The sequence below is a fragment of the Oncorhynchus masou genome, chromosome 31 (genome assembly GCF_036934945.1).
Source record: "Oncorhynchus masou masou isolate Uvic2021 chromosome 31, UVic_Omas_1.1, whole genome shotgun sequence".
Taxonomy (NCBI): domain Eukaryota; kingdom Metazoa; phylum Chordata; class Actinopteri; order Salmoniformes; family Salmonidae; genus Oncorhynchus; species Oncorhynchus masou.
Window position 1 is genome coordinate 84,900,756 of NC_088242.1, and position 19,022 is coordinate 84,919,777.

Sequence of the window (19,022 nt, forward strand, 5' to 3'; positions counted from 1 at the left end):
AAGAGAGACATGGGATGTATTATAGCCGGTCTAAAATGTATGAGCTTTTGCTCGTCATATGCTATGACAGACTGTTCTCGGTAGTTTCAATAGATCTCATAATGTTCTGCCATCCAGAGTAAAATACAATAAATTGCCGTGTTAACGCAATTAAGCTATATTGTCTGGTCTTGAATGAATTCATGTTATTTATACAATAATATTTAATGCAAGAAGAACACACCTAACCAGATGGAATCATGAATGGAAAACACCCTTCCATGCTGTGGGTATGCATGCCGGCGTACAAGTATGTATGACATGTAGATTGTAAAGTTTAAATACAACAAATGTGACCCCAGCGAGGTGAGTGAAGATATTGTGATGATAATATAAGGCAGAAATATGTGCGCTATTTGACCACGGAGTTTATAACCGCGTATGTTCTTTCGTGATCTCATATCCTGTGCCTCACGCCTTCACTTCCTCTTGGTAAGTGAGGAAGTTTCAGGCAGTTAATCCGACGCCTCATTCGTTCTTTCACTGAGCTGTCAACATTTAATTGTGAGGCGACTACATTCGATATAAAATATATATAGCCAGCTATACTTCTCTGCAACAACGTTTTTCTTTTTGAAAACAGCTGCTCTCGTCTTACTATGACTCTCAGGTGATCGTCAAAGAGTCCAGGTGGTTCTGGTAAGTGTCTTTATTTAATTTGAGCTCTCCACATCACCCCATGTGTTGGAGATTGCTTGCTAGCGAGCTAAAAAGCTGCGTTTAAACAGGCAGGCAGTCACTTCTGATATTTTTTCCACTGATTGTTCTTTTGACCAATCACATTCACATCAGTTCTTTTTCAGAACAGATCTTTTTAGTCTAAAGAGAAATTAAAGAGAAAAAAACTCTGAATTTGGCTGCCTGTCTAAACGCAGCCTAAGAAAGCTAACGTTAGCAACTAGCCACAGTTCAGTCATGCTCAGCCATACCATAGTAGTGTAGCCAGTTCTTGTGTATCACGAAATGGGGATTCCTCCAGTCCGTTTGCTGTCTCTCCTGTGTTTCACATTGACAGCTAAACTAGAACGAGCGTCTTAAGCTAGCTATTTATCCAGCTCATTTAATTTCTATGAGCGAGCTAGCTTTCTTGCTCTGTCATATTGGTCCCCCTCTCCCTATTATCTGATAACATTAGCTAGTTAAGGTTACATGTTTTAGCTGCTATTGTATGCAGTTCATCACTGCGTTGTCTGTCGAAAGTCACTAAGATGACTAACATTAAATAACACAAGCATTTGCTTATGTTACTAACTAGGTAGGTAGTGCATGGGTGCTTAACTTTGTCTGAAAGTGGGGGTGCAAAAGCTTGGGAGTGTGTGTCCCCCCCCCCCCAGAAAATTTGGGTGTAAACATTTCAACAGTTTCTTAACAGGGGGAATCCATATTTATGAATGGAACACAACTATTTTTCTTAGGTTTAGCCACAAATTATATTGGAAAATAGGCTTTGGTAAACCGTATATACTGTATACCGAGATATTTTGGAAAAAGCCACAGGATGGTTTTTCAATACCATTGAAACTATTTACTATTTATTTTATACATTTGAATACTGATATGCACTTTAAGTAAATACCTGCAATCAACTTGCACAATAAGTTAGGAGATAAAGAACATTACGTTCTAAATTTCACTTGTCACAATATTATGAAGCTTACGGTAGTCCCCAGTCACATGTCACGTGGTATTTGTCCGGATCCTTGTGTGAGTAACTCACTGTTGTGCAGCATGCTCCAGGTGATCTAATTACAGTAAGGAATTCACAGCTACATTTTTGCCAGCTAGATATCTTATAACTATTAAATTAACTGTCTAAAATGTGCTAAATGCTCTGCAGTTGTGCGTTTTGGTGTGCTAATTTAGTAGCTAGTTAGCTATCTAGTTAAGTGGTTAGCTATGTCCTAAATCAATTATTTGCTTGGTAACAGTGTAACAGTATAACTTTAGACTGTCCCCTCGCCCATACCCGGGCGCGAACCAGGGACCCTCTGCACACATCAACAACAGTCACCCATGAAGCATCGTTACCCATCGCTCCACAAAAGCCGCGGCCCTTGCAGAGCAAGGGGAACCACTACTTCAAGGTCTCAGAGCAAGTGACGTCACCGATTGAAACGCTATTTAGCGAGCACCGCTAACTAAGCTAGCCGTTTCACATCCGTTACACTCACTCCCCTTTTGACCTTCCTCCTTTTCCGCAGCAACCAGTGATCCGGGTCAACAGCATCAATGTAACAGTATAACTTTAGACCGTCCCCTCGCCCATATCCGGGCTCAAACCAGGGACCCTCTGCACACATCAACAACAGTCACCCACAAAGCTTCGTTACCCATCGCTCCACAAAAGCCGTGGCCCTTGCAGAGCAAGGGGAACCACTACTTCAAGGTCTGAGCAAGTGACGTCACCGATTGAAACGCTATTTAGCGCGCACCGCTAACTAAGCTAGCCGTTTCACATCCGTTACAACAGCATAGAATCCCCTCATAGATCAGGAGCCTTGCTGCCTATTATTTGTTTTGCGCGTGCAGCAAACTGTGAGTAGAATTTGAGTAACTTATTTAAATTTTTTAAATTTACATTTGGGCAAAACAGTTAAGAACATTCTTATTTACCTATACTTGTATAGTTTAGATCCGAAGCTCTACAAAATGTTCGCAATGCACACATCAGCATTTAGTTAGTATTCTCTATGGAATTGTACATGTACACTGAACAAAAATATATACGCAACATGTAAATGGTTGGTCTCATGAGCTGAAATAAAAGATCGCAGAAATGTTCCATACGAACAATGCTTATTTCTCTCAAATTTGGTGACTAAATGTGTTTCCATACCTGTTAATAAGCATTACTCCTTTGCGAAGATAATCCACCTACCTGACAGGTGTGGCATATCAAGGAGCTGATCCTTATACAGGTGCACCTAAAAGGCCACTCCAAAATGTGCAGTTTTGTCACACAACACAATGCCACAGGTGTCTCAAGTTTTGAGGGAGCATGAAATTGGCATGCTGACTCATGGAATGTCCAACAGAGCTGTTGCCAGAGAATTCAATGTTTATTTCTCTACCATAAGCTGCCTGAAATGTTTTCGAAGAAATTTGTCAGTACATCCAACTTGCCCCACAACCGCAGACCATGTTTATGGTGTTTTGTGGGCGAGAGGTTTGCTGATGTCAATATTGTGAACAGAGTGCCCCATGGTGGCTGTGAGGTTATGGTATGGGCAGGCATGAGCTTTGGACCACGAACAAAATTGCATTTTATCGGTGGCAATTTGAATGCACAAAAATACTGTGACGTGATCCTGAGGCCCATTTTGATCAGATCTGTATTCCCAATCATGTGAAGTATGTAGATTAGGGCCTAATGAATTTATTTCAATTGACTGATTTTCTCATAGGAACTGTAACTTAGTAAAATCTTTGAAATTGTTTCATGTTTGTTTTTGTTCAGTATACTTGTTAGCATTGCTAACCTTCGGATTACAGAATATTAGCGGGGTTTGATAGCAGCGCCCCTTGTGTTCAGTGCCAGTATTACCAAATATCCCAGTATGACAGTCCCGTTACCTCCCAAGCCTATTGGGGGAAAGGTGTTTTTAAATGACTAGATTACTAACCTATTCCCTTCCCCTGAAAATCCCACTCCCAATAATGAAATAACAGGTCTGAAACCCTAACAACCCTGGGACTCTCAAACATCCCATCCCTGAAATTCCCACCGATAGTGATCGATTGATAGGTCTGAAATAGAGGTCGACCGATTTAATCGGAATGGAAGATTTAATTAGGGCCGATTTCGAGTTTTCACAACAATCGGTAATCTGCATTTTTGGACACCGATTGTGGCCGATTACATTGCACTCCACGAGAAGACTGAGTGGCAGGCTGGACGACCTGTTTCGCGAGAGCCACAAGAACACAAGGTAAGTTGCTAGCTAGCATTACACTTTCCCGCATTTGCCAGCAGCTCTTCGCTGTGCTTCAAGAATTAGGCTTGAAGTAATAAACAGCTCATCAACTCCTGAGATTAGGCTGGTGTAACTGATGTGAAATGGCTCGCTAGTTAGCGGGTTGCACGCTAATAGCTTTTCAATCGGTGACGTCACTCGCTCTGAGTCCTTGTAGTTGTTCCCCTTGCTCCGCGGCTTTTGTGGAGTGATGGGTAATGATGCTTCGAGGGTGGCTGTTGTCAATGTGTCCCTGGTTCAAGCCCAAGTAGGGGCAAGGAGAGGGACGGAAGCTATACTGTTACACTGGCAATACTATAATGCCTATAAGAACATACAATAGTCAAAGGTATATGAAATACCAAATGGTATAGAGATAAATAGTCCTATAATTCCTATAATAACTACAACTTCTAACTTCTTACCTGGGAATATTGAAGACTCATGTTGAAAGGAACCACCAGCTTTCATATGTTCTCATGTTCTGAGCAAGGAACTTAAATGTTAGCTTTTTATACATGGCACATATTGCACTTTTACTTTCTTCTTCAACACTTTGTTTTTGCATTATTTAATCCAAATTGAAAATGTTTCATTATTTGAGGCTAAATTTATTTTATTGATGTATTATATTAAGTTAAAATAGGTGTTCATTCGGTATTGTTGTAATTGTCATTATTACAAATAAATAAAAAATATAAAATCGTCCGATTTAATCGGTATCTGCTTTTCTTTGATTCTCCAATAATCGGTATCGGCGTTTAAAAATCATAATCGGTTGACCTCTAGTCTGAAACCCTACCAACTCTGTGACTGTCTCAACTACCCTGCTCCACTCTGACAATCCCACCCACAGGGATGGATTGACAGGCCAACCTGCTAACCTCTCTGGGGTAGGGGGCAGTATTTTGACATCCGGATGAAAAGTGTGCCCAAAATAAACTGCCTGTTGCTCAGGCACAGAAGCTAGGATATGCATATAATTGGTTTAGATAGAAAACACACTAGTTTCAAAAACTGTTAAATTTATGTCTGTGAGGACAACAGAACTGATATGGCAGGCGAAACCCTGAGGACAACCCCCCCCCCCCAATTCAGCTTATCACTATTTTCAATGGCTAGTACTATAATTTATAAGCCCAAATCCTCCCAAATTGCAGTTCCGAGGGCTTCCCCTGGATGTCAACAGTCTTTAGGAGTTTCAGGCTGGTTTTTGGAAAAATTACCTGGAAATTGTAGTTTTTCTAGGTGGCTCCCATTTTGGCTGTAGTATTTCCAAGCGCGTGGAGGAAAGCGCGTTCTTTCTTAATTACTTCCAGGAATGAACACACTATTCTCCGTCTTAAATTTGTTTGTGTATTAGGATACCTAAGGTTTGATTTATAAATGTTGTTTGACTTGTTTGGAAAAGTTTATTAGTAACGTTTGTGATTCATTTTGATGGAGGGAAACTGAGTGGATTATTGACTGAAGTGCACCAGGTAAACTGAGTTTTTATGGATATAAAGAAGGACATTATCGAACAAAAGGACCATTTGTAATGTAACTGGGACATTTTGGAGTGCCAACAGAAGAACATCATCAAAGTTAAGGCGTTTTTATATCACTATTTCTGACATTTGTTGCACCTGCCTGGTTGAAATATGATTTTCATGTGCTTGTATGCGGGGTGCTGTACTCAGATCATGGTTTGCTTTCGCCATAAAGCCTTTTTGAAATCTGACACGGCGGCTGGATTAACAAGAAGTTGAGCTTTATTTTGATGTATAACACATATATTTTCAAGAATGTTAAATATTTGAATTTAAGTATTTTTGAATTTTGCACTCTGCAATTTCACTGGATGTTGGCCAGGTGGAACGCTACCGTCCCACGTACCCTAGTGAGGTTAAGAATGTGCCCAGGATAAATAAAAAAAGTTATTGGTCGCATACACAAACTTAGCAAAAAAAGAAACGTCCTCTGTGAACTGCGTTTATTTTCAGCAAACTTAACATATGTTCATATAAATATTTACACAAGACTCAACAACTATTGGCAGAACATGAACATTCCTCTCTTGCAGGTAATCACGCACAGAACGAGAAGTATGACTGGTGGCATTGTCATGCTGGAGGGTCATGTCAGGATGATCCTGCAGGAAGGCTACCACATGAGGGAGAAGGACGTCTTCCCTGTAACGCACAGCATTGAGATTGCCTGCAATGACAACAAGCTCAGTCCGATGATGCTGTAACCGCGCCAGACCATGACGAACCCTCAACCTCCAAATCGATCCCGCTTCAGAGTACATGTCTCAGTGTAACGCTCATTCCTTTGACGATAAATGAGAATCCGACCATCACCCCCGGTGAGACAAAACTGCAACTCGTCAGTGAAGAGCACTTTTTGCCAGTCCTATCTGGTCCAGCAACGGTGGGTTTGTGCCCATAGGCGACGTTGTTGCCGGTGATGTCTGGTGAGGACCTGCCTTACAACAGGCCTACAAGCCCTCAGTTCAGCCTATTGTGGACAGTCTGAGCACTGATGGAGGGATTGTGCATTCCTGATGTAACTCGGGCAGTTGTTGCCATCATGTACCTGTCCCGCAGGTGTGATGTTCGGATGTACCGATCTTGTACAGGTGTTACACGTCGTCTGCCACTGAGGACGATCAGCTGTCCGTCCTGTCTTCCTGTAGCGCTGTCTTAGTTGTCTCATAGTACGAACATTGCAATTTATTGCCCTGGCCACATCTGCAGTCCTCATGCCTCCTTGCAGCATGCCTAAGGCATGTTCACGCAGGTGAGCAGGGACACTGGGCATCTTTCTTTTGGTGTCTTTGAGTCAGCGGAAAGGCCTCTAGTGTCTTAAGCTTTCAAAACTGTGACCTTAATTGCCTACCTTAATTGCCTGCCGTTAGTGTCTTAACGACTGTTCCACAGGTGCATGTTTATGTATGGGAAACAGTATTTTAAACCCTTTACAATGAAGATCTGTGAAGTTCTTTGGATTTTCACGAATTGTCTTTGAAAGACAACGTCCCTTTTTCAGGACCCTTTCTTTTTTTGCTGAGTTTATTTGGCAGATTTTATTGCGGGTGTAGCGAAATACTTGTTTCTAGCTGCAACGGTGCAGTGATATCAAACAATACACACATCTGAAAGTAAAATATTGGAATTAAGAAATGTATAAATATTAGGACGAGCGGTGTGTGTGTGTAGATATACAGTGCATTCGGAAAGTGACAGGAAAAAGAGGTCTGAACAAAGGAAAAAACAGGTAAAAAAAATATAATTACATTGACATAAGTATTTAGAGCCTTTTGCCATAAGACTTGAAATTGAGCTTTGGTGTATCTTGTTTCCATTGATCCTTCTTGATGTGGTAATTTCAATTGATTGGACATGATCTGGAAAGGCACACACCTGTCTATATACGGTCCGACAGTTGACAGTGTATGTCAAGAATGAAAACCAAACCACAAGGTTGAAAGAATTGTCCGTAGAGCTCCGCGACAGAATTATGTTGAGGAACAGTTCTGGGGAAGGGTACCAAAACATTTCTGCAGCATTGAAGGGCTCTAAGAACACAGTGGCCTCCATCATTCTTAAATGGAAGAAGTTTGGAACCACCAAGATTCTTCCTTAATGTGTCCGCCAGGCCAAACTGAGCAATCGGGAGAAGGACCTTGGTCAGGGAGGTGACCAAGAATCCGAGTTCCTCTGTGGAGACGGGAGAACCTTCCAGGAGGAAGGACAATAATCTCTGCAGCACTCCACCAATCAGGCCTTTTATTGTAGAGTGCCAGACGAAGTCACTCAGTAAAAGCTACATGACCGCCAGCTTGGAGTTTGCCAAAGGGCACCTAAAGGACTCTCAGACAATGAGAAACGAGACTCTCTGATCTGATGAAACCAAGTTTGAACTCTTTGGCCTGAATGCCAAGCGTCACATCTGGAAGAAACCAGGAACCGCTCATCTGGCCAATACCTTCCCTACGGTGATGCGTGGTGGCAGCATCATGCTGTGGGGATGTTTATCTGCGGCAGGGACTGGGAGACTGGTCAGGATCGAGGGAAAGATGAACGGAGCAAAGTACAGAGAGAGCCTTGATGACAACCTGCTCCAGAGCGCTCAGACTAGGGTGAGGGTTCACCTTCCAACAGGATAACGACCCTAAATACAGTCAAGACAATGCAGGAGTGGCTTCGGGACAAGTCTCTGAAGTGGCCCAACCAGAGCCCAGACTTGAACCTGATCGAACATCTCTGGAGAGACCTGAAAATAGCTGTGCAACACCGCTCCCCATCCAACCTGACAGAGCTTGAGGATCTCAAAATCATTTTTTTTTTGTCACACGTGCCCGAATTCAACAGGTCTTACAGTGAAATGCTACTTACAAGCCCTTAACCAACAATGCAATTGTTAGAAATATAAGCAATAAAAGTTATAAATACTTACAGCAGCAGTAAAATAACACTAGCGAGGTTATATACAGGGGGTACCGGTACAGAGTCGATGTGTGGGGAAACCGGTTAGTCAAGGTAATTGCGGTAATATGTAGATGTAGGTGGAGTTATTAAACTGATTATGCATAGATAATATCAGTAACAGTAGCGTAAAAGGGGAGCAAAGTAAATAGTCTGGAATACTCCTTCCTCTGGCACCCCCTGGTATAGAGGTCCTGGATGGCAGGAAGCTTGGCCCCAGTGATGTACTGGGCCGTACGCACTACCCTCTGTAGTGTCTTGCGGTCGGAGGTTGCCATAACAGGCACTGATGCAACCCGTCAGGATGCTCTCGATGGTGCAGCAGGTAGAACCATTTGTTCTGCAGAGAAGAATGGGATAAACTCCCCAAATACTGGTGTGCCAAACTTGTAGCGTCATACGCAAAAAGAATCGAGGCTGTCATTGCTTCCAAAGGTGCTTCAACAAATAACTGATTAACGGTTCTGTGTACTTATATAAATGTGATTTCATTTTTAAAATATTTTTTATATACTTTGAAAACTTTCTAAAAACCTGTTTTTGCTTTGTCATTATGGGGTATTGTGTGTAGATTGAGGGGGAGAAACTATTTAATCCATTTTAGAATAAGGCTGTAACGTGACAAAATGTAAGGAGTTTGAATACTTTCCAAATGCACCGTATCGTCGCTGTCTGGTCCACTGCCTGGTCTACATGTGCATTCCATCATCGCAGAATGATTAGGATTTGCCACAAGTCAGCAACATCACACGGCCTAGGATGTGAATAAGTGATTTCAAATAATGATTATAAGTAAGTGTGACCAACGTTATTCTCTTTTCCATGTCCTGACTGACTCAGTGGGCGCACTAGAAGGTAAAATTGATTGTTAGATGTCTTCTGGCAGTTTTCTCTCTCAGCTGTGAACTTGCCAGCTCAGCTACCTGTCAAGTCAGTTAGCTAGCTATAGCTTTCACAACTGATGGCCAGCTATTTGAAAGACACTTGACACTACCCAAACACTGAACTAGAGGTCTACCGATTATTATTTTTCAACGCTGATACCGATTATTGGAGGACAAAAAAAGCCGATGCCAATTTAAAAAAAAAAAAAATAATAATAATAATTAAAAATATATATTGAAATGTATTTATATATATTCACACACACACACGTTTGTAATAATGTCAATTGCAACAATACTGAATGAACAATGAACACTTATTTTAACTTAATATAATACATATTATGGGCTTTTGGATGGGTGTTCTTAAGGTGATTCCACAGGTTTGTGATATTTTTTGATTTAGCCGTTGCTGACCCGACGCTTACATCTTTATCACTAATAAGACACCTTGCTTTCCCTGGTGCCAATTCCATGTAATAGTCCCACACTGGTGCTCTGCTTTTCTCTGCCATCTGTAAAACACACACAGCTCTGAAGTGACAATGATACTGAAGAGTCTGCTTAGGAGACAAATACTCTCAACTGTTTGAATAAAAATAGAGTTTAAGTTACCTGTGATGAATGTTGAAAACAAAAACTGTAATTTCTATATGCAGGAAATCCTATTTTAATAATGGGCATGGTAAGAATTGACTACCAAAGTGTGAGTCATAATTCCCATGAAAACCTAGCAAAATCTGAAAGCGGTTCCTTCATTCATTTATTCCATAGGATATTTTTAGATTCACTTAAAATAAGGTCTGTTTCGTGTAGGCTTACACCACCTTGCCAATTTTATAACTGTAGATTTCCATAGGACAAGGTAACTCTGATCAATATTGGCTATATATAAGCAAAGATCATATTTTTTGTAGAGTGGATTTATGAAAATATGTTGACTAACGTTACCCTATCCTAGTGAAATTTACACGGGTATCAAAATGCTGAGGCGGTTTAAGCCTGCACGAAACACAGACCTTATTTGAAGAGAATGTCTTGATCTACTACTATCTACTCTCGCTAGCAACTTACCTTAGCTTACTGCATTTGCATAACAGGCAGGCTCCTCGTGGAGTGCAATGTAATCAGGTGGTTAGAGCGTTGGTCTGGTTAACTGTAAGGTTGCAAGATTGGATCCCCCGAGCTGACAAGGTAAAAATCTGCCGTTCTGCCCCTGAACGAGGCAGTTAACCCACCGTTCCTAGGCCGTCATTGAAAATAAGAATGTGTTCTTAACAGACTTGCCTAGTTAAATAAAGGTGTAAAAAAAAAAAAAACTGCGCCCAAAAATACAGATTTCCGATTTGTTATGAACTTGAAATCGGCCCTAATTAATCGGTTGACCTCTACACTGAACCCCAATGTTCATTATAGTATTTTGTTTTTGATTGGATGAGGGTCAAAGTACCAGTTAGTCATATCAATGTTCCCTTCTGTAGTGTATGCTATGCTTTCTCAATTTTTGTTACAGCGATAGTTACTCTGTTACTACACACTGGTTTGATGCAGGTTCGACATCATTGGTAAATTAATTTCTTCCCATGATTTTAAGCTTGATGGTTGAATTGTATTTAGATTTTTAAGACTGCTACAGCTTGGTTTGGAAATTATCTGCATTTTTCTGTCATACATTACTCTTTAAAAATTAGTTCACATTTTGTGGGACATTCTTTCATTGTTGAATCTGGATTCTTATTCAAATTGAATGATAATGAAAAATCAATTAAAGCCAACAGTTGTTTCTAGTTAAGTAGGCTAGCTTATTGTTCCTGTTGGCTAAACCACATTCTACTTCTGTGGAAGTAACTTAGTTGTCATGTTTTGTGACATAGCATATTTTCTTTTGTCCACTGAAATGCTTTTCAGGGCTTGAGAATAAACATTATCCATGAGTGTATAGAAATTTGTGGGTTTTTCTAGTAGATATGATCCATGTAAAAGCAATGAATGAAGGTTGAATAGAAAGACCAAGAAGGAAGTGGAGAACTATATGGAACTCTGCACAAATATAATATGCGCAACTTTCTTTCCGGTTCCTTAATATTTTTTTTTGCTCTTTGTATTAGTAGGCATACAGTATCAATATCATTTGATACTGTATGCCTACATTGCATAACCTTATTTTGGAACCAGGCTTTCTCCCGGGCGTGAGCCAGGTGGCCTGTCTTAGCCGAGTGTGATGTCTACTCAAAACAAAAGCATGCAGAGTAATGAGTAGGATTCTGTTTTCAAATTCAAAAGTGATTGCTTTTGATAGTTTTTATTGGGAAGGCAGATACAGACTTTGACATTTCAAAACATGTTTTATCGAAAAGGGATGTTCTATGTTTCTGAAAATGTATCCTGCTCCGTTGTTGATAACACGACTGAGCAGCGCGGATTTAATGTTAGCTTTAAGAAGGGCGCTCCTCCGGCACTGCTTTTGCCCGTTTCCTAGTTTGTCATTTTAGAAATATGGTAAAGTCTAGCCTAACTATGGCAGATGGTGTTAATGGTATTTCTCCTCTAACAATCCAGAGGTGCTGTCATGCCAATGATTAACCCATTGTTTGTGTGGCTTTAAGTATGAGTCTGACCTTTCCTGTAGTGGTTCACCGGTCAATGCCAAGACTTGCCAAACTAAATATGATGCTGTAGGTTCTGTTGACCCATAGCGGGTTTTTACTACTGACTGATTCACTATTCCCTTTCAGGGATATGATGATATCATTTTCACAATCACCCTTCAATTGGGAAGGATGAGTCACTCTTTGAAATTACAAATCATCATGAGACCTCTCTCTCTCCCCAGAGTGTTTACTCCTTGAGTCATTTCTGACCTTCACTTGGTGTGCCAACTAGGCCCTTAAGGAAATTAGGACTTACCCCAAATCAAGGAACTTGAGTGAACCTTGGGATAAAAGTGAACAGGAAATACGTTTATTTGAAAAAATAACTAAACTGCTTGGGAGGAATAAAATGACTTCTACCATCCTATATTTATTTTTATTTTCTGTGATCAGGAGCATCTTGGAGGTAGGCTAAATCTTTGATAATAGGAGATTAGCCTGGCTGTATCTTGGCCTCAAGTTTTCACCTTAGTTTCCTCATGAATGCTCCAACTGCAGAGAAAATCTTGATGCAAGGCTCTTGAGCATAATTTTTCGCCTTGATTTGTATCCCATTGATCATGTCTATTTCATTCTCAGGATGTAGACCAGTACCTTGTTGCTTTTTCTGCGTCTGGCTGCAGGGTTCAGGATCACGGTTAAAAATGCCTCTTATTGACCTTGCCCAGTTGACCCCTGAACTCCCTGCTTTCTGGAAAGTTCAAATGCATACAGGATGTCCTGGCCAAACTGGAGATTTGGAGGTGGTTAGTGAAGGCTTGGGAAGCGCGGCGCCAATCTCCCCTAGGCCTTTGAGCCGAGGCCTGTGTACTTTTCACAGGTGAGCTGAAATACAGCAGCCTATGACAGAAGGTCTGCCAATGTTGGTCTGGAGTTGGGGTGAGAAATATTCTGACATGATGCAAGTCCCTTCAGCAGCCCGGCACTGTTTGCACTCCGAGCCCCCTGGCCGCGTTGCAGATAAGCAGGCCTTTCTAGTCCCGGCCCTGCGGTTTACCTCCAACAAGCCCAAGACAAACTAGCAACCCCCATCACTGGAAGCATGATTTAAGAGCTTTTGATTTAAAATAGAAACAACCTTGAAATTTTGCACAGCGGCGTGAACCAGAGACAAGCTTTTCCGCCAAAACGAGGAGTCCAAACTTGTGTCCTCAAGGACTGAACATTGAAGTGAGATGTTATGTCACGCTGAAACTATATCCCAAGGGTTAAGTCCTCACATGTATACTCACTAAGCTCAGTGGGTTTTATAGCCTCACTGTTGCATGTGGACATAGACTTGTGATATGTGGACCTCCCTCCACTTTGAAGTGCTTATCAAGCATGTCTCTCCTTGAAAGGCACTTTGCTAGAGATCTAGCTAGATAGTTCAGGATCAGAGGGAAGTCATTACCTCTCGTGTTTTTTGTATTACAAAATTAATTCATAAAGAGTTCCTAGGTTTGTTCTGAGGACCTACACTTGCCGTGCCAAGAAGCATGTGTCTCTTATGTAAAAAATATTGCTTAATCTCTCTGAGGGTGTTATCAGCAGTTATTATCCACGGCCATTTTGATGTCTACATTTTGTTTTTGTCTTCTCCTCCGAGTTCCTCTCTCCTGGCCTACACACACCTCTAACCAGGGTGTAGATTTTTCTGTGTTTTATATATTTCCACACTTCTACACTGCCCTGTTTTGAGGACTGCCTAAAATTTCTGCCTGGTGGGATGGAGTTTTGACCTGCCTGGTGACACCAGGCGATTTAAATTAGTTAATAGACCAATAAGAAAGAGTTCCAAACCTCTACCAATAACATCTAGTTTTCATTTTTCTCATCTACTCATACCACTCCCAGAAATTCTTGCTTGAGAAATTGCTCTTAGCTAAGAAGCTATTTTTTACCATTTTAATTGGAAACAGAGTAAGGTACTTGTTACCCAGAAACAATTTGATATTGAGAATAGCTGCATTAGACCTTTTTTAACCTCACTCCCCGATCTCATCTCTTGATTTAAAGAAATGTATTTTACATTTTTCCCCGTCCTGGTTGGTGTATGAATGCCATCTCTAACATTAGCTCCATGGTCTTGTCTGTTCTGAGATATAGAGTTTGAGCGGTCTCCACTTAGGATTACGTGAGTCCCTCATCTTGACACTAATAAGATTTGAGTGAGACCTGACTACTACATTTGGCTATGGCTTAGAGTTAGGGACTCCTACTGCATCTTAAGGTGAGTTTGACTAAGTGAGTCATGTTGTTTTGACAGGTTGGGATTGAGTTCAGCATTGCATATACATTTGCAAAAGGCCGGTGCTCTTTATTTTCTGTTTAAACGTCAAGGTTTAAAAAAATGTTGATCTAAATACTCCTGCCATTTGCATTGTTTGTAAAACATGTTTCTACTTTACCTCTACAATCAATCCAGTTCAATTCAACTTTAATTGCACCCGTTTAACAGAAATTATTGCTCTTTGAATTAATCTCATACCACAAAATGTACAGTCGAGAGAGGGACACATGAATTGCAACCATGGATTTCACAGTACCTTGTCGGTACTTGGCTCAGTAGAGGCTCTAACAGGAGGGGGGTTCACACTAGAACAAAAGCCAAGGCAGCGCTGACCTGCGAGTCGAGGCAGGGGGTCCAGGGTCCTGGCCAGAGCTGATCTGAGAGCAGGTGACCAAGGCCACTGGCGGGGGGTGATATATCACTGAATGTTAGCACGGCCGGGAACAAAGCCCAGTGATTAGTAGGGGAAGTGATAAAGAAAGCGTATTGAGTTGAGAGCATGACTGCAACAAAACATTTTTCCTCCAAATGCTTCCATGAATTATGACCTCCGTCATTGGGTCAGGGCTTATTGTTAGCTATTCTCTCCGTGTCCAAGAACAGGAGAGGGAAAACAAGAGAAGGACTGGCGTCTGTCTCTTCTGAGCCATCCAAATAGCTGAGTTAATGGTTTTTGAAGACTTGGTTTCCCTGAAGTCAAGCCTTTCATTCAGGTTGTTTTGAAATGTATGCAGCCGGTGTGGGTGGCTGAATTGTTGCTGCTGACTAAGAAAAGCCTCCTTGATGACAGAGAGTGCTCAATCATAGAGTGGCGTGTACAAATCTGCCCAGCTGCCATCACAACTGTTTTCATCCTGAGAACAAACTCGTGACATTTAGGACAAAAATGTTAAAGAATACAAAACAAACCTGCTGGGTAAAGACTGAAGTCCTTTGATTATTTCTCCTTTTATTTAGAACCTTTGTGCAAATTTTCAATTAAGCATGTAACAAAATATATTGATGTATTTAAAATCTAAAAAGGTAAATAGAAAACACTTCAAAATAAAAATAGGCCTAAAAAATATGTTTTGGGACTTGCCTGTTTTGCATGTTATTTTGGTACATATCAATTTGCATTTGGTATCTTGGATCTAGTGTTAGCACCAACTCAGGAAACCCCCGTTTCTCCACCGTGTAAATTTGGGGCCATGTTTTTGCAGATGTAAGTTGTAATGGCAGCTGTTATCTCCTTCCATCTTCGTGCCATATGTTGTGCCACAGGCAAAAACCCTCTTGCAACGTCTGAGTCGGGCGTTTGTTTTGAGCTCTCAGCTCTACCTTTTTGCGTCTCATCCGTAGACTCTGTATTGTTTCACATGACTTTTGCGTAGTTGTTTGAGCCTGTTGTTGGGACCGTTCTGCGGCATATTTTGCAGAGGACGGATTTCTGGTCCGTGTCAGACTTTTCGTACCCAAATCACGTCCATGCGACCGAAGTAGCATACGAGCTCTGTGTCATGTTCACTCTCCTCCATGTTTTTTTTTGTGTTGCAAATTTCCTTCCACACGGCACTTGAGTAAGAGCGCAAAGCATCGTCCTATTGACAAAGTATTGCCGTAAAGTGTGATTTACAACACAACAATAAACGATGAGCATAATATGAAACAAAAGACGTTTTTCTATCATCACACGATATACACTGCTCAAAAAATAAAGGGAACACTAAAATAACACATCCTAGATCTGAATGAATTAAATATTCTTATTAAATACTTTTTTCTTTACATAGTTGAATGTGCTGACAACAAAATCACACAGAAATTATCAATAGAAATCAAATGTATCAACCCATGGAGGTCTGGATTTGGAGTCACACTCAAAATTAAAGTGGAAAACCACACTACAGGCTGATACAACTTTGATGTAATGTCCTTAAAACAAGTCAAAATGAGGCTCACTAGTGTGTGTGTGTGTGGCCTCCACGTGCCTGTATGACCTCCCTACAACGCCTGGGCATGCTCCTGATGAGGTGGCGGATGGTCTCCTGAGGAATCTCCTCCCAGACCTGGACTAAAGCATCCGGCGCCGCGCTTCCCAAGCCTTCACTAACCACCTACAAATCTCCAGTTTGGCCAGGACATCCTGTATGCATTTGAACTTTCCAGAAAGCAGGGAGTTCAGGGGTCAACTGGGCAAGGTCAATAAGAGGAATTTCTAACCGTGATCCTGAACCCTGCAGCCAGACGCAGAAAAAGCAACAAGGTATTGGTCTACATCCTGAGAATGAAATAGACATGATCAATGGGATACAAATCAAGGCGAAAAATGATGCTCAAGAGCCTTGCATCAAGATTTTCTCTGGATTCAGGTCTGGGGAACGGGCGAGCCAGTCCATAACATCAATGCCTTCCTCTTGCAGGAACTGCTGACACACTCCAGCCACATGAGGTCTAGCATTGTCTTGCATTACGAGGAACCCAGGGCCAACCACACCAGCATATGGTCTCACAAGGGGTCTGAGGATCTCATCTCGGTACCTAATGGCAGTCAGGCTACCTCTGGCGAGCACATGGAGGGCTATGCGGCCCCCCAAAGAACGTTCTCCACGGCGTCTCCAGACTGTCACGTGCTCCGTGTGAACCTGCTTTCATCTGAAGAGCACAGGGTGCCAGTGGCGAATTTGCCAATCTTGGTGTTCTCTGGCAAATGCCAAACGTCCTGCACGGTGTTGGGCTGTAAGCACAACCCCCACTTGTGGACGTCGGGCCCTCATACCACCCTCATGGAATCTGTTTCTGACCGTTTGAGCAGATGCATGCACATTTGTGGCCTGCTGGAGGTCATTTTGCAGGGCTCTGGCAGTGCTCCTCCTTGCACAAAGGCGGATGTAGCGGTCCTGCTGCTGGGTTGTTGCCCTCCTACGGCCTCCTCCACATCTCCTGATGTACTGGCCTGTCTCCTGGTAGCGCCTCCCTGCTCTGGACACTACGCTGACAGACACAGCAAACCTTCTTGCCACAGCTCGCATTGATGTGCCGTCCTGGATGAGGTGCACTGCTTGAGCCACTTATGTGGGTTGTAGCCTCCGTCTCATGCTACCACTAGAGTGAAAGCACCGCCAGCATTCAAAAGTGACCAAAACATCAGCCAGGAAGCATAGAAACTGAGAAGTGGTCTGTGGTCACCACCTGCAGAAACATTCCTTTATTGCAGGTGTCTTGCTAATTGCCTATAATTTCCACCTGTTGTCTATTCCATTTGCAAACAGCATGTTTGATTTCACAGAAGTGTGATTGACTTGGAGTTACATTGTGTTGTTTAAATGTTCCATTTTTTTTGAGCAGTATATATCGCCCAGCCCTATTTGAAAGTATTGAACTGATTTCACTCAGAACGTTGTTAGAAAACCAAGCCTTGTTTGAGTCACTCATAGAAAAGGCAACATGAAGTACGACTACAAACTGCCTGTGGAACTGTGTGTCCGTTAGCCTGTTGTAAAACATGGGTGGTGGTGCAGGTTTGTCCGTGATGTGCGGAAGTCCCTTTTAGGGTTGCAAAGGATTGGAAACTTTTCCGGTAAATTTCTGGAAATTTTCCACAGGAATTTTGCTTAAATTCATCAAAAGTTAGCTTATAACAGTGAACTTCTTTTGTGGGATACACAAGGCAATTCTAGGTCTTGTTGGATATTGTTTTGTGAAACTATCCCCAATTCAATGGAATTGCAACCCTCTGCATGCACAGTGCATTCTTCCATCACATGCACAGCTGATTCTCAAGATCTTGCACACTAGTAAGATGCTATTACACTGTGCTGCTACACTGTCTGAGCCAAGGACTACATGCTTTCTGGTAAGTTTTGATTACAATACTGGGTGGGGTGAATATATTTTCTGTGACACATTATTTTTTGTTAACTAGTAAATAGTAGCCTACAGGAAAGTGTGTTTTAAATCATTTCTAATCTATTAACAATTTTTGCTGGTTAGTTTTTGCTACCATGTGGGTTTTAGCTTGCTTGAGCCTGCTGACTGAGTGTTAATTCACCTGTTTCTTCCATACATGTTTCATTTAAAAACATTTATTTTACAAAGGAGTTTAATCTAACTGCTTAACTATTTATCTGTACATGGAATTGTATTTATTCATTTTCTTAATACATTTCTTTTCTAATCTTTACAGGAAAATTCCACGGGCACTATCTGATGTGTAGAGACATTTCACTGCAGCTAATGTAGAAGGAAAAGCTGCGTACATTTTGCAAATACTGTGCAAAATCATATGTGAAGAATGCAACAAAGATGTAGAATCATCTGGCCAAGTCCACGAAGTTCCCTTAGCTCTCACAACAAGCAACCTCTGACAAAAGCTGTGTATTGCAACTGGTTCAACTCTGATGCTCACAGGCAAGGTGTATTGGAAGAGATTTCTGAATGTTCTTCACCCAGCATACACCCCTCCAAGCAGACATGCTTTTTCTACTCATTTGATGGATACAGAGTTCAAGTGAAGGTCAAGCAAATCAGAGATGGCAGACTGTATTGCCATCATCTCTGATGGGTGGTCGAATGTTCGTGGGCAAGGACTAATTAACTACATCTCCATCTCTCAACCAGCATTCCACAAGAGCACAGACACAAGGGACAACAGACATACCGGTCTCTACATTGCAGATAAGCTGAAGGCAGTCATCAATGACCTTGAACCACAGAAGGTATTTGCACAGGTGACAAACAATGCTGTGAAAATAAAGTGTCTAAAGTGGAGG

General features: G+C 41.7%; 1 protein-coding gene across 1 annotated transcript in view; it reads left to right on the plus strand.

Moving 5' to 3' along the window:
• The first annotated feature begins 480 nt into the window (after window positions 1–480).
• Window positions 481–19,022, plus strand: part of LOC135524620 (polyamine-transporting ATPase 13A3-like) — a 62,072-nt gene continuing 43,530 nt past the window's right edge. The window contains exon 1 of the mRNA XM_064952325.1: window positions 481–678. The gene's annotated coding sequence lies outside the window, so the exon portion shown is untranslated. The remainder of the gene's footprint in view (window positions 679–19,022) is intronic.